This window comes from Ostrea edulis, chromosome 6, assembly GCF_947568905.1.
Source record: "Ostrea edulis chromosome 6, xbOstEdul1.1, whole genome shotgun sequence".
Classification (NCBI taxonomy): Eukaryota; Metazoa; Mollusca; class Bivalvia; order Ostreida; family Ostreidae; genus Ostrea; species Ostrea edulis.
Genome location: NC_079169.1, coordinates 54,664,590 through 54,681,239, shown reverse-complemented (window position 1 = coordinate 54,681,239; position 16,650 = coordinate 54,664,590). Strand labels below are relative to the sequence as shown.

At 37.8% G+C, this 16,650-nt stretch overlaps 1 long non-coding RNA gene across 2 annotated transcripts in view; it reads left to right on the top strand.

Moving 5' to 3' along the window:
- Positions 1-16,650, top strand: part of LOC130046856 (uncharacterized) — a 53,535-nt gene that overhangs the window by 13,790 nt on the left and 23,095 nt on the right. Inside the window, exons 2-3 of one of the 2 annotated variants that reach the window (XR_008795890.1) lie at positions 10,376-10,572; positions 12,358-12,428. This is a non-coding gene — a long non-coding RNA (uncharacterized LOC130046856). Of the gene's footprint in view, positions 1-10,375; positions 10,573-12,354; positions 12,429-16,650 lie in introns of both variants that reach the window. The other variant, XR_008795889.1, reaches the window with a different exon arrangement.

Sequence of the window (16,650 nt, the reverse complement as noted above, 5' to 3'; positions counted from 1 at the left end):
TTGATACTGCATCACTTATGAGATGATGTCAGTGAGCTGCAGCTGAATTTTACCTGATCAGTAATAATACTGTGAATTTAATTAAAAATCTACTTTTATTTTCGATAAACTCACCCGAAATAGCAAAAATGAGAGTAAAGTAGTCGACACGCATTGACGGATCTAAGTCACTCCGAGTTTTTAAAAAAATCAAAATAACAACTTTCAAAAATATGATATCGATTATCTATCATTTCCTTCTAATCAAAAATCTCTAGATTCTCACAGCTTGCTTTAAAATCAATGACATGATAGACCAGCACATGGAATATTCAGGTTCAAACTCCGAATGTTTAACAAACATATAAAGCAAAACAGACTTACCTTTCAGACTTCGAGATATAAAGAGCAATGTTGATTCAAACAGATTTACCGATTTACGGATTTGAAGCACGACTTCGAAGAATATAAAGCGGTGAAACAATCAGATGAAATTTAGTTCAATTGTATCATTAGGGGGACTTGTATATATATTATACTGTAGACTGTTAATGTGATAAAGATTTGTATCATTAAGCGTTGCAACTGCATCCCTTAATGTATTTTGTATCATTAAGCGTAATTATTTCATTAGCGGTTTCTACAACTCTCCATGTAATATTTCCTCAAAACTAAGTAAGTTCAACAACGTAATTTTTTTAAAAACAAAATTGAAGAAAATCAAATCCTTGCCACATACACATCTTCAATACTTGTTCAAACACTGTGTAATATAAAACGGTTCTCACATGAAAACTGTGGGAGGAGTTTAACAGGCAAAGCATATACTCTCTATGTAATATTACCTCAAACGTACAATCAACAACGTGTAATGTTTTAATGTGCTTTCAAAAGAAGTTTTATAGTTTTTATAGTTTTATAAGTTTTGAAAGCACATTAAAACATATATAGACTAGTGCGGTATGATGCACGTGGACATTAACATATTTGCCCGGAAGCCCATAAGACATCAACTGTGATCGACCACAGTCAAATACAATAAAATAAGTATTCTGAGAGTCTTTCACAAGCAATACATGTTCCTTACCGGCGTCCCCTATTTATTTCAGGGATGTCATTATATCCGGACCATTTTATAATTAGACGACATGACCGAAGTTATTTTTCAATACCAGGAAATGTTATGTTTCGGAGTGTGACCGTTGAGACGAGCAAAGACCCTAAATATCTTACAACACTTTAGACATTTGATCCGCCTATTCATTTAACGCGGGAAATATAACACATTTGACGTAAACTGTATTGTGGCGTCATATTTAGCTTCACTGCTTTGTTTTTTCCCCTCCTTTCAAACCAACAACAAAACTTACAAAGGTGTGAGAACTGTCATTCTTCCACCAGAGGGCGCGTTACGCAAGCTTTACTTACACCTGACAACACTTGAAATCACGTGACAATATAATCACATGAAGTAAACATGAAGTCATTCTCGTTTTCTTTCTCTTTAAAAGTTCTGGCAACAGGTGATACATCAGACTCTTTTTATAGGCCACTGGTACTTCGCTAAGTACATTTTTTCCATTTAGCTGTTTGTCTCTAATTTTACAAGTTTTTGTTAGAAGGTACAGGTGTATCGTTAGCGTCTTCCAGGTCTGCATTGTCTGACTGATATGGTACAAAATCCTCTGGAGTCTTACTTGTAGAACCTTCATTTGTCTCGGCATTAAGATCATTATACTGTTTTACCATGGGTAATGTCTCTTTTGTATTTCACGTTGTTTTTCCCATCTGCCACAGTTGCAGCATTTCCAGATCTCCCAATAACTTTGTATGTTTCGTCATAAAAATTTCGTGTAAGTTTATCCTGCCTGTCCCCCTTCACTAAAACTCTGTCTCCAATTCTTATGTCTGATTCTTTGGCCTGACGTCTTGCATCTGCGTAAAATTTACTCTTCCATTTGTGTTCTCGGTCATGATCTGTGATTTCCACATCCTCATCAACACTGGTATCAGAAATAGCTGGAATCTTTGTTCTGATTTTACGTTTGAACATAAGCTCTGACTGACTAGCCCCTGTAGTACTATGAGGTGTAGTTCTGTACATCCACAAGAACTTGTCGACTTCCTCCCTCCAGTTCCATTTTTCTACAAATGCAATCCTGATTCGATTCAGAAGTGCTGATTCTGTCTCTCAACTTTTCCATTTGCTTGGGGCCAAAGAATTGTGGTCTTTCTATGCATGATCCCCTCACTTTCTAAGTAATCCTTAAACTCAGAACTCCTAAACTGAGGTCCGTTGTCTGTAATTATACTTACTGGTAATCCGTGTGTAAGAAACATCTTCCTCAAACTCTGTACAAGTCTATCGGTATTTGTATTCCTCATAATGTTAACTTCAAAATACCGACTGTAGTAGTCGACAACAACAAATAGGTTGTCTCCTGTAGGTAGGCACATCAGATCTGCAGAAATATGTTCCCATAGAGATGATGGTATATTTGTTGGTTTAATTGGTTCTGGTTTCCCTGGATAACTTAGCAGTTGACATGAATGACATGACCTGCAGAACTTCTCCACTTTTCTGTCAATTCCAGGCCACAATACTTTGATCCTTAGATTCATCTTCTTGACTACTGTTCCTGGGTGTCCTTCATGTGCTACTTCAAGGACAGTCTCTCTCAGACTTTTAGGAACCAGAGTACGAGATCCTCGTAGAACTAACATTCCAATGCATGGATGTTCATCTTTAAGGAAGTACTCTACATCGTCATAATGTCTGACTTCCTTTTAAATATTTGGATGAAAATTTAAATATCAGCAATATTTCTCTATTCATTTCCAATATCATTGCCTAGCAGAGTAGCTCAGTAGGTTTGCACGTCGACTGCAGAAAAGATCGCGGGTTTGAGAACAGCAGGGGTTTTTAATTTGTTTCCAGATTGCTTTCTACGAAAAATGCAATTTTTGACTGAATTAAGTAAATTTGAAAGTTTTCAATTCCAAAATATTGTTGTACATATCCTCCACTTTTCATCCATATCTGGTGTAGCATAACTCCTTAATGGGTAGCATAGTTTTACAAGTTACTCTATTCAATCTGTTTGTTTTGACTGCCTCCAGAATGTCTGCTATCTCCTCATCTATTGTTGATTCACGTTCCATTTCTTGAGTTGCTCATACATTTGGAGTTGCTGTTAATGCCACGAAACGTATGTATACATCTTCATGCAAGGTGAAGATAACGAACAGTGATCAATCTCATAACTCCTACAAGCAATTCAAAATAGATAGTTGGGCAAACACGGACCCCTGGACACACCAGAGGTGGGATCAGGTGCCTAGGAGGAGTAAACATCCCCTGTTGACCGGTCACACCCGCCGTGAGCCCTATATCTTGATCAGGTAAACGGAGTTATCCGCAGTCAAAATCAGTGTGCCAAGAACGGCTTAACAATCGGTATGAAACACGTCAGACAGCATTTGACCCAATGCGAGGTTGTACTGACGAAGTAGATCGTTATAACGACCATAGAATTTGCGAAATGCTGACTTCAATCGAGACAGTTGAAATCCTTGTACCTCATCTCTCTTGATATCTAACTTTGACTTTCCATCAGATGTCAGAAGTCTAGACAAGCTGTGTTTCCTTGGAATATGGACTACACTAAATTTGTGGGGTTGAAGTTGCAACACCCATCGTTGTATCCTAACACTTGCTGTCTCTCTGGATTTAGAAAAATTAGATACATTGAAGTGGTTTGTGGTCTGTAAGAAGTGTGAAGTCAGTCACATACAAGTATATATGCAGTCTTTCACGGGTACACACAATTCCCAAAGCTTCCTTTTCAGTTTGTGAGTACCGGTGTTCCGTATCTGTGAAGCTGCGACTGACATAACAGGTAACTTGATTTTCTCCCTTGACTTCTGGATCAACATAGCTCCTAATTCCACAGGGCTAGCGTCTGTAATCAATGTGGTCTTCGCACTCCCATCAAAGTATCCTAATGTCTGTATATTCTAAAATCTCAATTTCAGTTCTTGAAAAGCCTTTTCCTGGGGAGTTGTCCACTGGAATATAGTGCCTTTACTTGTAAGTTGTCGCAACGGTTCTGCAACAGTAGCTAAGCCTGGAATAAATCGACTGCTGTAATTTCCTAGACCTAGGAAACTGCAAACATCGGCTGCATTTTCTGTTTGTCGGGTTTCTTTCACTGCTCGGACTTTCTCCTCTTCCGGTCCAATCCCTCGGGATGACAGCAAATGTCCAATGAAAACAAGTTCAGTCAATCTAAAGTTACACTTCGCCTTTTTCAAAGTTAGTTCCATTTCCTGTATTCGGTCCAGCAACTTTGCGAGTCCTCAGTTGATTCCCCATGTACAATGATGACATCGAATGTGTTTCTCACCCCCATCTAGTCCCTGGGGTGTCAGCTGAGTCACACGCTGATACATCTCTGGGGCACAATATATGCCGAAATCAAGCATGTATAGCCGTAGAGTCCTAAGTAGGTCTCAAATGTAGTAATTGGTCGTGAATCCTTCCTAAGTTCAATTTGGAGAAAATCCCACTTGATATCCAGCTTGTTGGAAGTCTGTACTTTGATTAAGATCATATAGGACATCATCCACGGTTGGAATAGGGTGTCAATCGCGAATTATTGCTACATTATCAAGCCTCATATCTTCACAAAGTTTTATGTCGCATCTGCTTTTGGTTACAAAAACAACTAGTGAGACCCATGGTTTCGGCCCTTCTGATTTTTCAATTACGTCTATGTTCTCGAGTTCTTTCAATTTCTGCTCCATTTTGCTGCGTAAATTAAATTTGATTCTTCTCAGCGTCAGTGCTATTGGGGTCACGATTTTGTCAATAGGAATCTCCAATTCAATTGTTTAAAGTTTTCCTATCCCTTGAAAACACTTACTGTACTTCTCACATATCTGATCTAGACCTCCTTGATCTGATTCCAGGACAACACTGACATTGTTGATACTGGGTCCCGATTTCAGTGCTTCGAGTTCCAGAGATGTTTTTCCTTCCAAGTAGAGCTTGCCCTACTCCATCGATCACCAATACATCTGCTTTGGTTTGCATTCCATTGACTGTTAACACAACATTGGACTTTCCAATCACTTAAATTGTTTCCCCATTTCCATACGGGTACATTTTGCTTTCGGATTTGAATGACTGACACACAATGTTTTTCTTTTTCAGGTTTTTCCACAAGTATTTGTCGAAAACATTGCAACTTGCACCGAAATCAATAATCATAGATATATTCCGGACATTGCCTTCCGTGACACTTACTTTCACTGAACTACTGTCAAAATTAATGCTACATGTAAATGCATATGCAAGTTTCGAATTCCCTTCAGAGTCTTCTTCCTCGCTAACCAATCTCACTCTCTGTTTAGAATTGTTTCCTCCAAGTTTTCTTGGATTTTGCTTTACATTGGTTGTCTTTGTTTTACAACACCTCGCTAAATGTCTACCTTGTGAGAACTGTAGCATTCTTGTTTTTTAAACCTACAATTTGCTTGCAAGTGATCTGTTTTGTCACATCTGTAACACTTTCAATCTAGACTTGATTAATCATAATCTCGATCCCGATTTGAATTGCTCCACTACTTTGCTTTCACATGTTGACCTCATTTCGGATCCCCCTTTCATTCCAGTCGCCTGAATCTCACTTGATTCGAATGCCCTTGCCAGTTCTTGTAGTTTAGATAATGCCAAGTCTTTACCTTTTCTAGTAATTTCATTCTCAAATGATTAGAAACATTTCTATGACTTGATCGCGGATGCTTACCTGGAAATAACAGGAGTCAGCCTTTTGACGAAGACGCGTAACAAACTAGTCTATAGTCTCTGAAGTCATTTGTTGCATCCCTAAAACATGTCTTTCGTACAGCGTGTTGTCTTTTGGGCTGAAACACTGATCTAGCACTTTCATGGTTACCGAATACACATCCTTCCCGTTGTCAGCATTCGGCTGCGGTATGGTTAAAGTACAAAAAATATCCTACACCGACATTTCATCACAATGTAATAGCAAGTCTTTTTTTCTGGTCAGTATCAGTAACTCCTTTACCGATGATAAAAAAAATCGAAAGCTCTGCGCCATTTCTTACAACATGGTCCTGTGTTTGTCATGTCTGAATGACAGTAACATTTTTAGGATTCCTTCTAAATCCGTCAATATTGACACAGCCATTTCCACCAAATAATCCTCGTCGCCAATTTGTGCCTATTATCGAATTTAATCACACATGCCAAACTTAGACCTAGTGATAACACGCATTTGCTGCACACACATGCATCGTTAAATGACGTCACACATTGCACTATACCATACATGTATGTTCGGATATAAACGGATTTGTATTACACTCTGTACTTACATGTATTACCTTCAGGCTTCCATAACTACAGTTAAACATACACACAATGATAGTTGTTGACAGCAGACAATATCAACTTTCAAACTCCTCGTCTAGGCCTCATCTAGACTGGTTTGTGAGCAAATTTCTGTCAGTTATGGAAAGAGACGGATAATAAAAAATAATAATTATATTTAGATATCAAAAATCAACGGAAGTTTGAATACACACATGAAATTACATGCTATAACAATGCACTTAAGAATTTAATTCATTTTTATGATGCCTCCGGTAACTTCGTATGTATTCGGGAATGACTTGGCGAAAAATTGGTGTATTGTGACGTCATATATTTCTAAGTGCTAAGTAATCGGTATCAGAGCTTATAAAAGTAATACTGTCAATGCGCTATCTGTGATTCAATATTTTTTTCAAAGCAGAAGAAACTTGCATAATATTATTGGGGTGTCCCTCAAACGAATATTAGGTGAAGAAAACACGATAGATCCACAGTGACGGCAATTTTTTTTTTGGTAGCATTATGGCTACTCCTTATAATTTTTTCAGTTGATGAAGAGCAAATCATGTGACTTACATGTGTAATCATTGAAGCGAGCTCGTGGCGATGCGAGCTTTGCTCGCTATTTTAATTTATTAGACGAACACAATCATAAATTGGTATGCCTTAAATTATATAGATCTCACACAATAAAAACATACTGTGTACTAGACAGAGTAGAATTAACTCAGTCAACCAGTATTTTAGCTACATTAGCTGTAGCAAAAGTGACACCTTTAAAATGTACAGCATTCGATAACCACACATTAAATTTCAGAGCATTGTAGAGAAAGTCCGGGAAAACCTTATTCGGCAGAAAGTTCGATAAATTTCGTAAAAATCAGTTCACGGTAGGTGATGAAACATAAACTTGATCTTTAAACATATATCAGTAAATCACATACCAAAGTTCAGCTTAGGGATTGAAAAAAGTCTGGAAAACAAGCATTGAAAAAAATCATTCAACCATGAAACTTCGTCTTCCAATTTGATTAGAATTAGTCAACCGTAACAAAAGAGTAACTTGGTTCGGATCTACTCATTAGGTAACCACATGTCAAACTTCAGATTTCGTATTTAAGGTATGGTGGAAAAAAGTTTGGAAAACTATATTTCGCACAAAGTTCCGTGTATCGTAAAAATCACTCAACTGTGACGAAACTTAAACTTGATCTGTAAACATACTGTACGTGTAGTAGACCACATATTAAATTTCAGTTTTCAAAATCAAAGCATGATGAAAAAGTGCGAAAAATCAATTGGGACAGAGGGACAGACAGACGGACTGGAAACCTACTGGCCCCTTCGGTTTCTATTCAAACTACTAGTATCTTCTTTCCGGAATTGCCACCATTTTACAGGAAATGTCTTTCTTTTTTATTAGCAAGCTCCGTTCTACATTCTCCCTCTTCGTCGCTTTGCGACTCGGTCTGCTACATATGGTAGCTGAAGGTATGATAGCTGTCCCCTCCCCTTTTCATGAACCAAAAGACTGTCCGGATTCGCAGGGGAAAACGAATTATCAAGAGATATGAAATAATGTAATGGGGAGGTATGGCAAAACAAACCCTTGTAAAATAAAGTAATTGCTGTCTACTTCGTAGTATCAGAAGATTGTTAGCATAATAAGAAATCCTGCTTTTTTTTAAATTTATCAATATAGGTATTTAGAAAGAGGAACTAAACTGGTGTATGCAAGAAAGTAACCGAAACATTGACTCATCGTCATTTAAGTGATAAAAGTCGTTCGCAAAATAATATATTACATAAAAAGTATCAAGATATTTTGAAAATAGAATATTTCTCTGTGGTCAGTTAGCATTAGAACCTACCATGTTAATTCGTATAACCCCCGAGCGGCAGTTAATGGGGAACAGCAATAATCATTTTGATAAGTTTCATAAGAAATGTAGAGTAGAATGATTTAATTCACTTACAATATCCATTTCTGAATAAACATAGAAGTAGTATAACAGATGACGATAACGGGTAACTCCTCATGATGATGCACAGCAACTGCTCAGATACCTCCCGGATAAAGATTAGCAATTCATAAATCTAATAAACAGATTTATACATAATTAATACCAAATTGAATCTTACTTGTGTATTACGTCACGTGATAAAACTAAACACAACCATACCTGGAACTATGCAAAACTGTCTATGATCGATAACGTCCATATATTTTGCATTCATTATTAATCTTTTCATGACGGGATCTCTTTTTAAGATTACAGTTTTTATGCTTATTTTGTTATTACTCTGGTAGCACTCCAGGTATACAGATACTAAGAACAGTGTCAGATACTGAGAATTCTAAACAGTACATAGTATTCACTCTCAGCGACCGTATGCGATCTTCAAAACAGAAATGAATTGAATAATATTCTTAGCTATGATAGTGCTTTGTTCTAACCAACTTTTGAGTGTTATAAACTTATAAGTGGATATTAAATACACACAGTTGTTTTAGTATTAGAAATTTCAGTCTTGTATTCCAACTTATTTCAAGTTCAAGTCTACACCCTATATTTCCTACAAATATACTTCTACTATTGCATCCAAATTATGTAATTATAAACAAACTTTGCAGTGCCTAGATATAGACCATCTTATACGTCATCCACCTACGTGCTCTTGTTCTTCGTCATCTTTCAACTATAGTCCAGCTTGACATGTCATTACTGGTGATGTTGATATAGTTGAAAATAAGGACCTCAAATCACCTATTCTAAAGGGTCCTAAATACAAAGAACCTCGGTCTTTCAATTGGTGACAGAACTTCATCTCTATTATAAATTCTGTCAAAGATTATGCCAGACGATGGGCTAAATATGAAAAAGAAGAACTTGATAACTTGTCAGAATGGATTAAAGTGTAAGAGGATTATCAAAATCCCACATTAGACACATCATAACTAAAGTACATACCATCTATCCTTCTTCTTTTTATCAAAGCAGAAGTGAAAAAGAATTAGATATAGGAAATCAAGTGGGCACAAATTGTGCTCCTTTGTTAGCTGACCTGTTTCTATATTCATATGAAGCAGAATTTATTCAAAAACTTCTACATGAGACGAAAAATCTCTTGCTGTGGCCTTCAATTCGACATTGAGATATATCGATGTTTTGTCTATTAACAATAATAACTTTCATTCATATGTCGATTTGATATATCCCTGTGAGCTCGAAATAAAGGACACCACAGAGTCGTCCACTTCTGCTTCATACTTAGATATTTTATTGACAGTAGACATTAACGGCAAACTGACAACTCAACTGTATGACAAACGGGATGATTGCAGCTTCTCCATCGTCAACTTCCCATATTTATGTAGCAATATTCCATTATCACCTGCATATGGTGTTCATATCTCTCAACTGATTCGATACGTAAGAGCTTGTTCTGCGTATGGTCAGTTTTTAAATCGAGGCAAGCTACTGACAAACAAGTTGATGGTATAGGGGTTTCAACAATCTTGATTGAAGTCAGCATTTCGCAAATTCTATGGTCGTTATAATGATCTAGTTCGTCAATTCAACTTATCAATGGGTTAAATGCTGTCTGACGGGTTTCGTACCTATTAGGTCGTTTTTGGCACACTGATTTTGACTATGGATAACTCCGTATACCTGATCAAGATATAAGGCTTATGGCGGGTGTGACCGGTCGACAGGTGATGCTTACTCCCCCTAGGCACCTACTCCCACCTCTGGTGTGTCCAGGGGTCCGTGTTTGCCCAACTATATCTGTTTTGTATTGATTATAGGAGTTATTGGATTGATCACTGTTCGTTATCTTCACCATTCAATGATAGACTAAAGAAGATGGCTAAAAACAAGATAGCACAAACCTGTTCCTACAAATTGCATTTATAGAAGATGAACAAATGCAAAAAAAATATTGGCAGAATCTGAATTAACAATACTAACTGATGTTTTTGGATATTTTTAGAAAAATTGCCTTGTTTTCGGAGACACTGATAACATCAAAGACGAAGGGAATATGAATTTATCATTCTATTGGAAATTGACAATAAGTTCTCAAAATCTGAAGAAGCTGGAAATCCAATCATATTTGTTATTTCCTTTTCCAAAAAGCTTCATTCCTATTTGAGATTAAAAATCAACGCCCATAAATTTCAGATAAAGGTTAGTAGATACCATCAATCAATTATTCCAGGGGAAGAAAGATATTGTATTAAGCGTCATACTATTGTTGAAGATAAATACGACTTTCTGTTTGTATTCCCTCTGTTTAACCAACTTCGATGTACATCTTTGCCTTAAAATGTTCTAAACCCACCATATTGTTACGACTTACAGCTTTTTAGCTCACCTGAACCGAAGGTTCAAGTGAGCTTTTCTGATCACATTTTGTCCGTCGTCCGTCTGTCTGTCCGTCTGTAAACTTTTCACATTTTCGACTTCTTCTCCAGAACCACTGGGCCAATTTCAACCAAACTTGACCAAAACCATCCTTGGGTGAAGGGCTTTCAAGTTTGTTCAAATGAAGGGCCATGTCCCTTTCAAAGGGGAGATAATCACAAAAATGCAAAAATATGGTGGGGTCATTTAAAAATCTTCTCAAGAACCACTGGGCCAGAAGAGCTGAAATTTACCTGAAATCTAAGTTTTTTCGAATCATGGTCCCCGAGGGTAGGATGGGGCCACAAGGGGTCAAAGTTTTACATACAAATATATAGGGAAAAACTTTAAAAATCTTCTTTTCAAGAACCACTAAGCCAGAAAAGCTGAGATTTATATGAAAGCTTCCTGACATAATGCAGATTCAAGTTTATTCAAATCATGGGCCCTGGGGGTTGAATGGGGCCACAATAGGGGATCAAAGCTTTACATACAAATATATAGGAAAAATCTTCTCAAGAACCACTGAGCCAGAAAAGCTGATTTTTACATGAAAACTTTCTGACATAGTGCAGATTCAAATTTGTTCAAATCATGGCCCCCGGTGTTAGGATGGGGCCACAAGGGGGGGTCAAAGTTTTACATACAAATATATAGAGAAAAACTTAAAAAATCTTCTTCTCAAGAACCACCAAGCCAGAAAAGCTGATTTTTACATGAAAACTTTCTGACAAAGTGCAGATTCAAGTTTCTTCAAATCATGGCCCCCGGGGGTAGGATGGGGCCACAAGGGGGATCAAATTTTACATACAAATATATAGGAAAAAATCTTTAAAAATCTTCTTCTCAAGAACCACTGAGCCAGAAAAGCTGATTTTTACATGAAAGCTTTCTGACATAGTGCAGATTCAAATTTGTTCAAATCATGGCCCCCGGGGGTAGGATGGGGCCACAAGGGGGGTCAAAGTTTTACATACAAATATATAGAGAAAAACTTAAAAAATCTTCTTCTCAAGAACCACTAAGCCAGAAAAGCTGAGATTTACATGAAAGCTTCCCGACATAATGCAGATTCACATTTGTTCAAATCATGAGCCCCGGGGGTTGGATGGGGCCACAATAGGGGATCAAAGTTTTACATACAAATATATAGGAAAAAATCTTTAAAAATCTTCTTCTCAAGAACCACTGAGCCAGAAAAGCTGATTTTTACATGAAAGCTTTCTGACATAGTGCAGATTCAAGTTTGTTCAAATCATGACCCCCGGCGTTAGGATGGGGCCACAAGGGGGGGGGGGTCAAAGTTTTACATACAAATATATAGGAAAAATCTTTAAAAATCTTCTTCTCAAGAACCATTTGGCCAAAGAATTTGACATTTACATGAAAGTTCTCTAACGTAGTGTAGATTCAAGTTTGCAAAAATCGTGGCCTCCAGGTGTAGTTGGGGCCATAATAGGGACTAAGGTTTTACATGCAAATATACATGTATATGGAAAGTCTTCAGATATGGGCCAAGGTGACTCAGGTGAGCGATGTGGCCCATGGGCCTCTTGTTGTGTTTAGCAGCGTAACATAGTGGGGCTCCTAAATCTGAATGTTGAGCCCAGAGCGAGAAGACGTGGTGGACAAGATTAACAGTAAGTTGCAAGTAATAAAGTGATTTACTGAGAAAGCCAGTGTTTGATTTCGTACGTTGTAACGGTGTTAGAGTGGAAGCATTGAGACTGTCCTTTTAATAGGCTGACCTTAGTAGTAAGAGGACTGCCACTGTCGAGGTCGACCAGATAAAGGCTAGCCACATAATTCGTCTGTCCTGTGTGCTGGACTTGATTGACGACCAGGCTGTTGTTCACAGTGTCTGCCTGAATAAGGCTCTACAGTGTGTGCAGCGGTTAAAGGGCTGTCACTTGTACTGTGTGTCCTGAATAAGGCTGCAGTACAAGCGTTAGTCCGAGGTCAGCCAGTCGTTGGCTGAGGGTGGTGATACCCATTGTCAAATTGTTTTGATACTATAAATCATTTGGTGAACCCCTGAACTTTGTATGTTGATTGACTTTCCTTGATTTCATAGTAATTATTAACCTGGGTAGGGTTAGGCCATATTTGTAGGTAAGCTACTGAGAAACAAGTTGATGGTACAGGGATTTCAACAGTCTCGATTGAAGTCAGCATTTCGCAAATTCTATGGTCGTTATAACGATCTAGTTCGTCAATACAACCTCGCATTGGGTCAAATGCTGTCTGACGTGTTTCATACCGATTGTTAAGCCCCTCTTGGTACACTGATTTGACTGCGGATAACTCCGTTTACCTGATCAGGATATGGGGCTCACGGCGGGTGTGACCGGTCAACAGGGGATGCTTGCTCCTCCTAGGCACCTGATCCCACCTCTGGTGTGTCCAGGGGTCCGTGTTTGCCCAACTATCTATTTTGTATTGCTTGTAGAAGTTATGAGATTGATCACTGTTCGTTATCTTCACCTTGCATTTAACCATCGAGTTTGTATCTCTGCTGGTGGACAGTCTGTCCCCGACGATACTTGTCGTTCGATATATGTTCCTTCATGAATATACACAATAACGAAACAATACTGGCTGACACGTCGCCCAGTATAAAAAGGTGTCACTCTGTGGAGTCTATAAGGGACACAGGCTCCTACAGATCGGTTGGTGTTCCTCGGATTATCCTTCGAGATATCAAAGATTTGTCGTATGTACAATCGTCAGATTGTCAGCTTTGGTACAGAAACCAAAATTCTTATACCCAAATTAAAGACTGTTATGTTCCTTTAAGAGATATATTTGATAATTCCTTTTCAGACCTCATGTGTTCAACCTCAAAATGTTCTGCAAAAAATTGCAAAACTTGTGATATACTGATCACTAAAAATTCATTTAATAGTAATCTAACTGGACGTAGTTTCTGTACCAAAACGTTTGATAATCTGACTTGTAAATCTTCTAACGTTGTCTACGCCATTGGGTGTAACCTATGTGGCTTAATTTATGTGGGAGAAACCAAGGGTTCTCTTAATAAAAGAATATCGGGGCACATATTTCAAATTAATAATGGTGGTAACCAACTTCTTTACAAGCATTTTAATGCACCGGACCACTCCATCTTGTCCATGAGCGTAAGGATTTTAGAAGAAAAAAAATTACCATCACACAAACAATCCTACATTAAGCACCCCTTTTCGTAGACAACGAGAAGATCACTGGATCAGGACCCTAGGCACTGCATTTCCATATGGATGCAATGATAATGTATATGATGTGGGAAATTTGACTAGTCCACAAGGAAATAACGTTAATGTGATGGGACTCTTTCCCAATACCCAAAGACGAAAACGCAGTCACGGACACCGTTCATATAAAAGACCAAGCATAAATGATGTCACGTTTGATTCACTTTTGCCTCACGTCAACAGACAATTGGGTCCACATCATATTCGTACAAAACTTTACTCTATTCCATTGAGGGTTTTACATACGTTATTTGAAGAAGCTATGGCTAGTCTATACTTGGATTTTTCAACACCTGAATATAGACTGAACTCTATGATTATGGATGTTGCCTACCACAGGCTCTATAAACCAGCACGGACCATGGATGATATTCCTTCCAAATCATGCCGTCAGTTCCTTAAGCTCAAATTTACAAACAAAGGAATAGATGCCGTCAACATAAGCAACATTCTTCGTCATAAAAGGGTTCAGTCGTGTATTCCACCTTATTTCAAGTTCAAGTCTACACCCTGTATTTCCTACAGCTATACTTCTACTATTGCATCCAAACTTTTTAATTATATACAAACTTTGCAGTGCTTAGATATAGACCATCTTATACGTAATCCACCAACATGTTCTTGTTCTTCATCTTCTTTCAACTACAGTCCAGCTTGACATGTCATTACTGGTGATGTTGATATAGTTGAAAATGAGGACCTCAAATCACTTATTCTTAAAGGTCCTAAATACAGAGAACCTCGGTCTTTTAATTGGCGACAGAACTTCATCTCTATTATGAGTTCTGTCGAAGATTATGCCAGACGATGGGCTAAATATAAAAAAGAAGAACTTGATACATTGTCAGAATGGGTTAAAAGCATAAGAGGGATATTAAAATCCCGTATTAGACACATGAAAACAAAAGTACGTACCATCTATCCTTCTGTGTTTAGTAAACCAGAAGTGATAAAAGAATTAGATAGGTTACATGAGGAACATGTTTTGGTTCCAGCTGACAAAGCTAGTAACAACATAGTCTTTGTTTGTAAGGCTCATTATTACAACTGTATTTTAAACGAACTTGGCATTAATTCCACTTTTGGTAATCATACTTATACTCCAACTGCCCTTTCAAAAGACGAAATTCTTCAAAACCATGCTTTAGTTTTAGACACATTTAATATTCCAGTCAATGGGTCGAATGAATATGAGTTACCGTACCTATACTGGATTCCTAAACTACATAAAAACCCTTACAAACAAAGATACATTGCTGGATCCAGTAAGTGCTCTACCAAGCCCCTATCTTTGCTCCTCACGAAAATGTTAACAGCTGTGAAGGAGAAACTTCAAACTTACTGTGCGACTACATATGCCAGAAGTGGTGTTAATCAAATGTGGATTCTAAAAAATTCTAAAGACCTTTTAGTAAACTTGAAATCACAGAATTTTTCCCAAATCAATAGCATTAAAACCTATGACTTTTCAACACTATACACGACCATTCCTCACGATAAATTAAAGACTAGACTTTTTGACACCATAGACAGTTGCTTCTTCAACAAAAACGGAAAACGGAAATATTCATATCTAGTGATCAGTCATTCAAAAACTTACTTTGTTAAACACCACTCTGATTCCACGCACAAGTACTCTGAAGTTGAAATAAAAAATATGCTCGAGTTCCTCATTGACAATATCTTCGTGGTCTTTGGTGATCAGGTCTTCCAACAGTCTGTTGGAATTTCCATGGGCACAAATTGTGCTCCTTTGTTAGCTGACCTGTTTTTATATTCATATGAAGCAGAATTTATTCAAAAACTTCTACCTGAGAAGAAAAAATCTCTCGCTGTGACCTTCAATTCGATATTTAGATAAATCGATGACGTTTTGTCTATTAACAATTATAGCTTTCATTCATATGTCGATTTCATATATCCCCATGAGCTCGAAATAAAGGACACCACAGACTCGTCCACTTCTGCTTCATATTTAGATATTTTATTGACAGTAGACATTAACGGCAAACTGACAACTCAACTGTATGACAAACGGGATGATTTCAGCTTCTCCATCGTCAACTTCCCACATTTATGTAGCAATATTCCATTATCACCTGCATATGGTGTTTATATATCTCAACTGATTCGATATGCAAGAGCTTGTTCTGGGTATAGTCAGTTTTTAAATCGAGGTAAGCTACTGACAAACAAGTTGATGGTACAGGGATTTCAACAGTCTCGATTGAAGTCAGCATTTCGCAAATACTATGGTCGTTTTAACGATATAGTTCGTCAATACAACCCCGAATTGGGTCAAATGCTGTCTGACGTGTTTCATACCGATTGTTAAGCCGTTCTTGGCACACTGATTTGACTGCGGATAACTCCGTTTACCTGATCAGGATATGGGGCTCACGGCGGGTGTGACCGGTCAACAGGGGATGCTTACTCCTCCTAGGCACCTGATCCCACCTCTGGTGTGTCCAGGGGTCCGTGTTTGCCCAACTATCTATTTTGTATTGCTTGTAGGAGTTATGAGATTGATCACTGTTCGTTATCTTCACCTTGCATCTGCAGGCCCAATTTCTAATAACATTCCCAATTTTATTTTATCAATGAAAGTTGC